Source organism: Sorex araneus, chromosome X, assembly GCF_027595985.1.
Source record: "Sorex araneus isolate mSorAra2 chromosome X, mSorAra2.pri, whole genome shotgun sequence".
Classification (NCBI taxonomy): domain Eukaryota; kingdom Metazoa; phylum Chordata; class Mammalia; order Eulipotyphla; family Soricidae; genus Sorex; species Sorex araneus.
This window is the reverse complement of record NC_073313.1, coordinates 133,961,361-133,973,441: the sequence shown is the minus strand read 5'-3', so window position 1 is coordinate 133,973,441 and position 12,081 is coordinate 133,961,361. Positions and strand designations below refer to the sequence as shown.

The 12,081-nt window shown below is 41.3% G+C and overlaps 1 pseudogene; it reads right to left on the bottom strand.

Annotated features, from left to right (window-relative positions):
* Positions 1-844: 844 nt before the first annotated feature.
* The window catches only part of LOC101542142 (acyl-protein thioesterase 1-like), a 114,005-nt pseudogene continuing 102,768 nt past the window's right edge, over positions 845-12,081 (bottom strand).

The window sequence follows — 12,081 nt, the reverse complement described above, 5'->3', positions numbered from 1 at the left end:
AAATTTTCAAATAAGGTCATTATCAGAGAAAAGTAATGCAGATTTTTCTAACAGATTGTTCATTTTCTACAGCAGTTGGTTTCAAACTTATGTACAAAGTGCATTTGCTAAGACTCTGGTACAAAGACAGTGGATCTTAGAAATTGCAGTTTTTAAGAGAAGTCCTAAGATAGTCCAGAGCAGATTTGATTATGACCTAATTATTCCTTTAGCTGACAAAAAAATACAACCGCAGATATTACTTGTTACCTGGAAGGAAAAATTCTCCCTCTAAAACTTGCTCTAGGGCTAACTCTGAACTTCAGGAATAAGTAGTGCAGGAAGTCTCAAGTAGTGAAGAGGTTTGACGCCTGGTTCCTCTGAGGATACAGAGATCCGAAATACCATCAAATCTGGGACTGCAAATGCCATATCACAGCCCGTACTGCCAGTGGGCGTCTACGGCAAGGAGGCAATATTTGGTCTGTTATAACTGGTAAGAAACAAAGGAATACTTTTCCAGAGAACAACACCACCAAGTGAAACAGAAATGATATTCGGGGGGACACCCAGGTGGTCCCCAAACATGACTGCAGAGAGCACGGTTCCTCTCGACGGCCTCGAGGAGTCACGGAACACCACCTCAGCCTTATCAAGGGTCACACTCACCAAGTACACAGGGAGACACATAGAAAAATAGAGGTATTGCAGAGTCACTGAGGGGCCGGGGCGAGAGCCAGCCTGAGTCGCGGCAGCTCCTGTCACCAGGGTTCGCTCCCGCCCCGACAAGCTCCCACTCAGCTCCTCGCTTACAAACCACCTCCTACAACATCTGGATTGCAGGCTCTTTATTACTATGCCGAGTTACAGCTGGGACAGAGAAGTGAGCTGCTCTTCCCTCGGAATACTAGCAGGTTCCGGGTTTCGGCCCACGTTTGTCTTTGGAGAGGCCCGACCTGTATTTGTAGAGAAACTCAAAAGGTCACGCATTTCCCACAGGAGGTATGATTTAGGCTACTCATTCGTGTGTATCTGCCAAACGTTTTAACACTGCAAATAGGACGAGTCTCGGGGTGGGGGGAAGGGCGGGTTCGGTCAGCGACGATGCTGGTGCACATCCACACAAGGCCTCTTCGTGAAGTCAGTCCACAGGAGGTAGGAGCTTGTCGGTGAACTGCTTGACATCCATCATTTCCGGGTGGCAGGAACTGTGCATCATGCCTTCGTAAGCCTTGAAGATCACGTTGTCTGGATTCACCAACATCTTCAGCTTCTCCACGGTCAGAGTGCCAAACATCAGGGGGACTAACGGGTCGCTATCCCCGTGGCACTGCGAGAAGCCTCCCAGGAAGATCCTGTTGGAGGGGATGCCACCTCCTGGTCGATCAACGCTTTCACGCTCTCTGCCGCCTGCTTGATTCTGTGTTCATTCTCTTGTGAGTTGGGTGAGAGTCCAATGATGTCAAACCAAGATGGCATAGCCATGTTCATGTTTAAGGTCACCGGCATAATGGGCGCGTGTGGGCTGATGTACTTGATGTGGGGACTGCGGATGCCAGCAAAGGCCTCTGCCCATCCATGACCGGTGTCTCCCAGGCCATGCAGGAAAATCACCGCGGCCGTGGTCTTCCCGGCGGCAGGCACGATGACGGGCAGCGGCGCCGACATGTTATTGCAGCATATACACCGGCCGGCATGACGCGCCAACGCTCCCGACCCACCGAACGCCTGGCCAAGGGTACAGCCGTGCCCGCCCCGCCCTGGGATTAGTTTTTTTTTTTTTTTTTTTTTTTTTTTTTTTTGCTTTTTGGGTCACACCCGGCGATGCACAGGGGTCACTCCTGGCTCATGCACTCAGGAATCACCCCTGGCGGTGCTCAGGGGACCATATGGGATGCTGGGATTTGAACCCGGGTCGGCCGCGTGCAAGGCAAACGCCCTACCCGCTGTGCTATCACTCCAGCCCCGGGGATTAGTTTTTTTATGTTACTTTTTTATGTTTCGTTATTTGCGTATAGAAAGGCCATGGATTTTTGGGTATTGATTTAATAACATACTATATTTATTCTTAATGAAACTGGTACTTGTTTATTATAAGGCATTGACAATGTTAATTAATAGATTAAAAAAATCCTTATTACATGTTACAGAGACATTGTAGATATGTCAGATTAAATCATATGAAATTGTTCTTTTTTATAGAGAAATAATGGTTAATAGACTATGCTTTTGTGCTATTAGTGTAATGTTGTACTATTGTAAATTAGATTTATGTAATTTTATGTTCCTATGTTAATATTGCTTATATTAAATTTTATTTCACTAAAAAAAGAAATATGAAATATCATGAGAAGTTGTTGTAGATAACTTTATGCTGTTTAGCAATAGAATTTAGAATAAATGAAAAAATTTGTTGAGTCAACGTTGTCCCAAAACAGAGAGGAGGAAATAAAACAACCTGAACAGGCTAATCATAAACAACGGAATTGGGTAATTTATATGCTAGAGCATGTCTGGTGGGTGTGGAATGCTGAATTTGCTCTCCGTGTTTTCAGTGGGAATGCTGAAGTGATTTCCTCTGAGATCAAGCATAAAGCAAGGATATCTACCGACTCCATAGATTTTTTTAATATGGTACTAAAAGTCATAAAACAGCACTCAGGCAAGAAACATTAATCAAAGCTATCCAAATGTGAAAAAGTCATATCATCACTACTTACAATCAAGCAATAATTGCATACATAGACTACCTTAAAGAGTACTCTGAAATAATTATGCAGGCGGGGGTGAGGGGTGGGGGGTGGGAGGTTTACTGGGGGTTTTTGGTGGTGGAATATGGGTACTGGTGAAAGGACGGGTGTTTGAGCATTGTATAACTGAGACATAAGCCTGCGAACTTTGTTACTTTCCACATGGTGATTCAATAAAATAAATTTTTAAAAAAGAGTACACTGAAATGCTCCTAGAAATTAATAAACTAATATAGAAAAGTATCCAAATACAAAGGCAACACACAAAGATCTGCCACTTTCCTATGTGAAAATAATTAAATACATTAAATTAGAAACTTGTTCACCTCAAAGTAAATGATGGAAAAGATACAGATAGAGCCCATGAAATGGAAAAAATATTTACCTATCACTCACCTAATAAGGGGCTAATATAAATGATATATCTCACTGGTAGAACTTTAAGAGAAAAAGGTGAATAAGAGATTAAATAGAAACTTTTTCAAAGTTACAAAGTTACAAATGGTCAGAATGCCCATGAAAAAATTATGATGTTGTGCATCACTATTCATCAGAGAGATGTAAATCATAGCGTCAATAAGGTATTGTATCATACCACAGAGACTAACACACATAAAAAAAAAGAACAAAAACAGGGCATGTGTGAATACAGAGAAGGGACTCTAATTCTCTCTTGGTGGGAATGTTAACTGGTCCAAACATGGAGAACAGTATAGACACTCTTAAAAATCTAGAAATTTAGCTTCCATTTAACCTAGCAATTGTACTTCTTGGAATATACCCCAATGGCCCCAAAACAAAGTGGATAAAAGGCATTTACACCACTATGTTCCTTGCAGCACTATTCATAGTAGCCATAATCTGGAGACAACCCAAGTATCCAATAATAGCAACCCAAGTATCCAAGAATAGATAACTTGATAAAGAAACTATAGGACACAGCAGTGAATCCCTGAAGGCACTGCAGCACCAGAGATCCCTCCAGACCCTATATCAAATCAATTTCACCGGGACACCCCAGATGGAGCAGATGCAGTCTCCCCACCTACTCCAGATGGAATCCCGGCGACTAAGAGCTTCCAAAAGCAAGGGCCAAGTATGCAGGTACCAGGACTAAATCTCCAAGCCGCATGGCGGCAGAGGCACCCAGCTATTCCCCCCACCTACTGCAGCTCTCCGCCTGCTCTGTGGTCTGGCTGTCATGCCCAAAAGCTTCCTCCAGGCACCGTCTTGGCACACCAACAGCCCTGGTCCAGAGACTCCCAAGTGAATTCGCAAATGGATTAGTGCCATATAGAGATGCCTTTGGAATACAACCTTTTACAATATAGGATTCCAGAAGCATGTGGCCACTTCGTGGCTGCACAAACTCTCATTATATTCAAATTAAGCAATGGAAATTAAATTTGTTAGTGCCTGCCCCTAGCAAGCAGGTTTGAATGGTAGTGGGAAAATTCAGACAAAACATAATGCCCAAAAGTAAAGAGAAAGTACTAAGGAAATTGTCTGCCATAGAGGCACGGGGAGGACTGGGATTGAGTGGGGAGGGGATACTGGGGACATTGGTGGTGGAAAATGTACACTGGTGGAGGATGGGTGTTTGGTCATTGTATGACTGAATCTCAAACATGAAAGCTTTGTAACTGTATCTCACAGTGATTCAATAAAATTTTAAAAAGAGAAACTATAGTATATATGCCAATGGAATATTATTTGGCCATAAGAAAAAAGAAAAGAGGGGCTGGAGAGATAGCACAGCGGGTAGGGCGTTTGCCTTGCACGCGGCCGACCCGGGTTCAAATCCCAGCATCCCATATGGTCCCCTGAGCACGGCCAGGGGTGATTCCTGAGTGCAGAGCCAGGAGTGGCCCCTGTGCATAGCGCCAGGTGTGACTCAAAAAGAAAAAAAAATAAAAAAGAAAAGAAAAGAAGAGAAAAGGGTAAGGAAAGATAAGTTTATCAAATTTGTTGTTACATGGACGGAACTAAAGGGATCATGCTGTGTGAGGCTAGTGATCATTCCAACAGAGAATGATCCCTCTCATGTGAGGGATAAAAACAAACAATGGTTTAAATAATGAATACCCAAAGATAGTGATATGAAGAACGTGACAACTGTCTCAGAAGGAAGCATGCCACTTGAGGGGGGCTGGGGAGTAGAACAAGGAGGGGAGCAATGGTGGAGGGAAGAGTTCAATAGGGAAAAGGAAATGTGCTGAAAGGTGGAAAACTTTTATGAAACCCTATCAGCAACAGTACTATAAACCATAATGCAATAGCATATTTTAAAAGATGCTTTTTAAATAAGTAGACTGATGTGTGGGAGGCAAATGGAGGTAGTGAGGGGAATGGGCATTAGTGGGGGAACTGGACATTGGTGAAGGGATCAGTGTTGAAAAATTGTATGCCTAAAACCCAATTATAATGGATAACTTTGTAATTTCACAGTGACTAAATTAAAAATAAAAATATAGCAAAATAACAAGTTCCAAATTCAAGCCACAAAGATGTCATATACTCATGTGCAAATAATGAATTAAAAGAGAGAGATCAAGATTTTTTTATGTTTCAGAAATTTACGTTTGTTTCTTACTCAGTCACATTGTGCTGTGTGTGTTTATATGTGTGTGTGTGTTTGTGTACAGTGTAGTTTTGTTGCCAGATCAGGTGGTGGTTCAATGTGATTCCAGTTTTGTGTCCAGAAGTTCCTCCAACAGTACTCAGGGAATCATGAGATTCTATGAATCAAACTATGGCTTCCTACATCCAAAATATGTGCTTAATTTACTGCCCTCTCTCTAAGGGCCCTCTGTATGGTTTTTTTTTTGCTTGGCACGTTCATGCCACTTATGCTTACTAAAATAATTGAGAGACAATAATTTGTTGTAATTTAATTTTTTTTTTGTTTTGAGGCCATATCTGGCAGTACTTATATCTGGCTCTGCCCTCAGGTATCACTTATGGTGGTGCTCAGGGGGAACTTACTGGGTGCTGGGATGGAACCCAGGTAGGCCACGAGTATGGCAAATGCTCTATCCACAATAATAACTCTCTGACCTGTAAATTTTATATATACTCTGTTACTATTTTCCTATGTTCCTTTATTCTTCTTTATCCGACCCTTTTATACTTTGACTCCTCTGTGTAAAAGTCTCAAATACTTATCTCATTTTCCACATCTTACTTAAGTATCTTAGTTTCATAAGTGGGTTTTCTTCTTATATTATAGAAGTATCTTTAATATCTATTTTAAAATCTCTGGTGAAGGAATTTATTGAATTTTCCTTTGTCTGAAAAACTTTTTATTAGTTCCTCAAATCTGATTGATAACCTCATTGTCCTCTCATTCAATACTGAATGTAACATCTCATTACCTCCTGATCTACAAAAGTATATAGACAGTCTTATGGAAATTTCCTCATATATTTATCTGCCCTTTGTCCTTGCTTTAGAATTCCATTTTACAATGAGTTTTTGCAATTTAATTATATTGTGTGTTAGTGTTCATAATATAAAATTTATTTTGTTTTGAACTATTTGTGATTCCTGGTTCCAGATATCTGTCTCATTCTTCAGTTTAGGAAAAATTTCAGTTAATATTTCCTCAAGTAAAAATTATGTCCCTTTCTATTTTTCCTCTTGAATGCCTTCAGTGAGAATATCTCATAAATTCTTTATTACATCTCTATTTCTAATTATTTTTTATTTTTATTTTTTAAATTTTTTTAAATTTTTTTTTATTTTATCACCATGTGGAAAGTTACAGAGTTTTCAGGTTTATGTCTCAGTTATACCGTATTCAAACACCATCCTTTCACTAGTGCCCATATTCCACCACCAAAATCCCCGGTATACCCCCCGCCCCCTACCCCAACTGTATAACTGATGAATTTCACTTCATTTTCTCTTCACCTTGATTACGGTCCATATTTCAACACAAAACTCACTATTGTTGTGGGAGTTATACCCCCAAACAAGATAACCCTATTAAGGAAGCATTTGATAATTCGTTTTCCATTAAAAGATTGTATGTTTTCAGGTGGCTGCGCGGCTTAGATGTGCCCCAGTCCCGAATCCTGGAACCATGTTAGTTGCTGCTCAGTGTCACCAGGGCTCCATCTGGAGAAGGTGTGCTGGCTGCACCTCCTCCTTCCGGCTCCCCAGTGTTGTTGGCCCCAATTCGGGTCCGGAACATTTTCCAGGCTGCGTTGCTCACCAGAATGCCTGCCGCTTCTCTGTTGATTGTGGCAAGATGGCGCTGAGGGTGGGTCGAGGGCGTGACTTCTGGCGGCTGGGACCACTTGGAGTTTTGGGCCGGCGCCGCCCCACTCCAGTGCCCCCCCCGTGGCTCGGATGTGTCCTAGACCCGAATCCGGGAGCCGTGTTAGTTGCTGCTCAGTGTTGCCAGGGCTCCATCTGGAGAAGGTGTGTTGGCTGCACCTCCTCCTTCCAGCTCCCCGGTGTTGTTGGCCCCAATTCGGGTCCAGAGCATTTTTCCGGGCCGCGTTGCTCACCAGAATGCCTGCCGCTTCTCTGCTGATTGTGGCAAGATGACACCGAAGGTGGGTCGAGGGCGTTTATTTCTAATTATTTTAAATTATTTTATCCTTTAGGATTTTTGGAACCTTATGCTTGAGCTCACTTTATAATATGTTTCTAGTGATTATCTTCCATTTAGTGATTGTAATGATGGACAATGGATAATATAAAATTCAAAATTCAAAAAACCCTCTTCATAAGTGGTCGGTTTACTCCCAGATAAAACTCAGAGAAGGAACAGATTACTTTGAAACTGCAGGTAAACAGCATCAATGTAAATGGAGGTATGGTTATCTGTATCCTTTTGATTATCACTACAATCAGGGCAAGTCTAACTGAAAGTCTTGTATTTACCTGATCTATATGTTGCTGTGTTTACCAAATTTATGTGTTGCCTTGCCCTGATATGTTTCACTCTTTCGTGTAGAATTCCTAATCTTGCATGTTTCTCATTCCAACTATATGTTCATACCCCTATAAAAGTGTGGCAAAACACTTGAAAGGCACTCAGTCTTTTAGGTGTTATCCCAGTTGGACCCACCAATATAAATTCAAATGTCTCTTCTTTCTATCTCCTCTGAATACTGTCTGTTTACCTAAGGAATTGTTTCTTTGAAATCTTCATCAGAGAGTTACATAGTTCTGATGTACTTGCAATTTTCCCCATATTTTTGTTTTCTTCCCTCAGTTCCCTTAAGTTTTGCTGTTACTCCATTATGTCTGATTCTACTCAAGGACCAGCGTTGAGCTTTTATGCTCAAAAAAGTGTAAGCAAGCCTTTGCGGCCCCGCGCGAGATCGACCCCGGAGGCAACTGAACCACTTTGGACACGAGCGGCGCCCCCAAAATGCCTCCAAACTGTGTGCTGGGAGCTTCTGGCCCAGGCGCTGCCAGCGAGTGATGCAATTGCCAAAAGAATTTTCCTTGGACTTCATATAGAAATCCAAAACCGCGCGGCTGCAATAGCAGCCGCGCGACCTAATATCTCTTGATTGTCAGCAACGTGTAGTGTAGATGTTCCTTTTTGGCAGGGCTTAACGTGGGGGGAAACTCCAAACAATAGTACTAAGTTTTTTGTTAAAGGGTAAAAGATTGTAGCGATAGAATTTTAGGCAGAATTTTCCCTGGACTTTAACGGGTCGGACTTTGGTGGGAAATCCTAACAAGAATAGTAAGTCTTTTGCTGAAATATTGAAGGCCACCAAAGTGGTAGCCATCTCTATAGACTGAACTAAGCCATATCCCCACGCCGGCTGAGAAGAAATATCCTTCTTTCTCGGGAAAAAACGCGGCGTGGCGTTAACCATAGTATGATGTCCATTAAGCTGACACGGACCTGGTGGCATGGGAATCGGATACAAGGGAATAAATTATTATGTACTTGGAACAGCGGGACGCTGGTGGAATCTTGAGCCGGGGCCGATACCAGCGTATTACTTTTGGTTCCAGAAACTGCTTGCATTCTACCAGACTATCAACTAAGCTAGAGCCCCACGCCGGCTGATGACGAGAAATAACCATCTCTTTTGGTTTGTTTTCCCTTTGTCAGGCAGCGTGGTGATTACTAAACAGGCGTGATCTCGGTGGCACGGGACGAGGGGGGAAAAAATAGAAAAGTTATGTAACAAACAGCGGGACTTAATATCTCTACATTCTCAGCAATGGAGAGCCATCAAATGCTTCCTTGACAGTGGGACTGTCTTCTCTTTTTTTGGGGGAAACCCTAGCAACAATAGTGAATTATGTGTTGAAACATGGACTGTAACCAAGATAAAGCGTAAACGAAGTGAAACTTATCACTTACAAGGGCGGGGACTGGGGGGGTGGGAGGGGGCGGGAGGTATAATGGGGTGGTTGGTGATGGAATATGGGCACGGGTGAAGGGAAGGGTGTTTGAGTACTGTATAACTGACATAATCCTGAGAACTTTGTAACCCTCCACATGGTGATTCAATAAAATTTAAATTAAAAAAAAAGTGTAAGCAAGACAAAACAAAACAAAAACCAGACATTCATAACAAGTCTCAGGCAGCTTAGTTTATGTGGCCATGGTAATCATTGGGATTTTTGTAGTTATAAATGTTCTGCAGCAGTAGCACCAAGGACGAAAACATGCAAAGCAATCCAGTATTTACAGATATTAGTAAACAGCAGTGTTTGTGGTGACAAATCCAGCTGGTCTAGGTAGCAACTGGGTCTTTTCCTCATGTGTTGCTGACAAGTGGTTGAGGCTGTAGCAACATAAAAATCTACGTGGATACTTGATGGATATGTAATAGCATGCAACTGGTAGAGACTGTAGTGTTGATGACAAGCTGAACTGGACAGATTTTTGTCATTTAAGGTTATGATGCTTTTAAAAGCCTATATTTCCACATTTGAATGGGTCTGTGATATATCCTAATTCATAAGATTTGGAGATCTAGGAGTATCTGTGGACTATATTTGGCAGACCTTATCAATGGTCAGAAGCATCAACTTACAAATACTCACTGTACCTATGTAGCAAGATTTAACAGGCCTGTGGTATGATGTAGAGTTCAGGATTTTGAGTGTCAAGGTGGCATCTGCACATTAAGTTGGAGAAAACTTATATGGTTACTTAGTGTGCACATTTACAATGCCCAATTGTGATTGTATGCCAAGTTTGAAGATGCCTGTGAAAAATCTAATCTTCAATATCGAGTAATTTTTTTTTACTGAATCACCATGAGATACATTTTAAAAGCTTTCATGTTTAAGTCAGACAATGATCTAACACACATCTATCCACCAATGCAAACTTTGTACCACCAATGTACCCATTTCCACCACCACCCCACCTCAGTCCTCACCCTGACTTTATGGCAGAAAATTGCTGAGATACTCTCTCTCTCTCTTTGGGGGCATTATATTTTGCTTTAATTTTCCCACCACCACTCAAGCCTGCCTTTCAGGGGCAGAAGCTAGATAATTTATTTTCTATTGCTCATTTTACATATCATGAAAAGTATTCTGAAATTCTAAGATTATAAATGGTTGGGTTCCAGAGACATCTCTGTAGGGAGCTATTCCATTTTTGGATTCAATTGGAACTTTCTGGGCCTGGGCTGTTGGTGCGCCAAGATGGCTCCCTGAAGCTTGTTGTGGGCATGACTTCTGGCATCAGTAATGGACGGGAAGCCGGGCTGAGACTGCCTGGTTCCACTGCCACCGTGTGATTTGGAGATTTAGTCCTGAAACCCACATACTGGAGCCTTGCTTGTGTAAGCTCATGGTCGCTGGGATTCCTTCTGGAGAAGGCATGGTTGCTTTTCTTGTGTCCATTTTTGTTGTGAAAATATTGTTCGTTGTGGTTTGGCTAGTTTCTATTAGTTTGTTATACTTTTGTTGTAGATTTTGCTGTGGTTGCTAGAGGATGTAAGTGTGGATTCTCCTTTTTCTGAATTTTGATGTTAGCTTGGGTTAGCTTCTTTTATTTTCCTGCAGGTGGAGCTGTAACTTTATTATTGGAATCCTTTGTTTCTGTGACCTTGATACTGTTGAGGTGGGTAATATCAAGGAAGAGATCGACAATTTAACGATGACAATTGGTGGCAGGAAAGAACTACGTGGATAGAGCTATACACTGAACCACAGCCCATCTTTCTGGCCATTTTGACCCTAATTCACACCCAAATTCAGAATTATAGATTTCAGTTCTGTTCTGTGACTCTGTCACTGCCTTACCTTACAAGTGGAAGAGAGTATTCATTTGGTTCCATTATTATTGGTTTAAAATGTCAGGACTCAGTTTTATTTTACTGTCTTAGAACTCATTTACAGCCAGCAGTAAAGTATTTGACCTGTCTCTGGGAGTTGTATTGCAATTTACAGTCTCTGTTTGTGTCAAGTGTATTAATTTCATTGGTGTATTGTGTATATTGGGTTACTAAGGGATATTTTCATCAATAATACTCCCTCAAATTTTGTATCATATTCACCCACATGAAGATGATCAGGTGCAAATTTTCATTAAGTTACTACTTCCAAATTTGTACCATAGTCTCCTCCTACCTTAATATTTCAGATCCACATTTCTATTTGATAACCAGACTTTTGTTTTCCACATTACTTCAGTGGAGAAATTCACCTCCCTGCACATATTCTGCCTTTTTGCTTCAATAAATCTTTTTAATGCTATTCATTTTCTTCTTCTTTTTGGAGGGAGTTGAAATTGTGCCATAAAAGAGAGTGCTAAAGGATTATCCCGGCTCTGTGTTAGGTGATTGCCTCCAGCAATACTCAGGTAACCACATAGTTCTGGAGATAGAACTGAGGCTGAACACATGCAAGGCAAGCACCTTAAATACTGTACTCTTTGGCCCAAATAAATTTCATATGTATTTATTTAGTGGTGTTGGCTATTAAAACTAGGGTCTCAAACATGCCAGAGAAATACTCTACCACTGATTTACATTCACATTCGATCCAACTTATTTTTTATGTCTCGTTCTTTTCTCTTATCTTTTTCTTTTCATTTCTTCAACATTTGTTTCCCTGTTTTCATCATTTATATATATATCAAAGTATATCATGTAACAGTTGACTCATTATGAATGAATTTAATGTTTCATTGTTTGAAGACCAATATAAAGAAAGGATTATTACATACATAAAAAGTCAGGTGGATTAAGACCCAACTGCTTACACTTGAGGGCAAGAATTTGGGGTGCTGAAGAAATTCTCCCTCTGTGGGCACCCAGAAGCATGCCAAGGCCTGGGGGTAAGAATTTTCCTGCTTCCCCATAAGTGAAAAATAAAACTGTGGGTTTTGAATTGTGACCAAAATAAT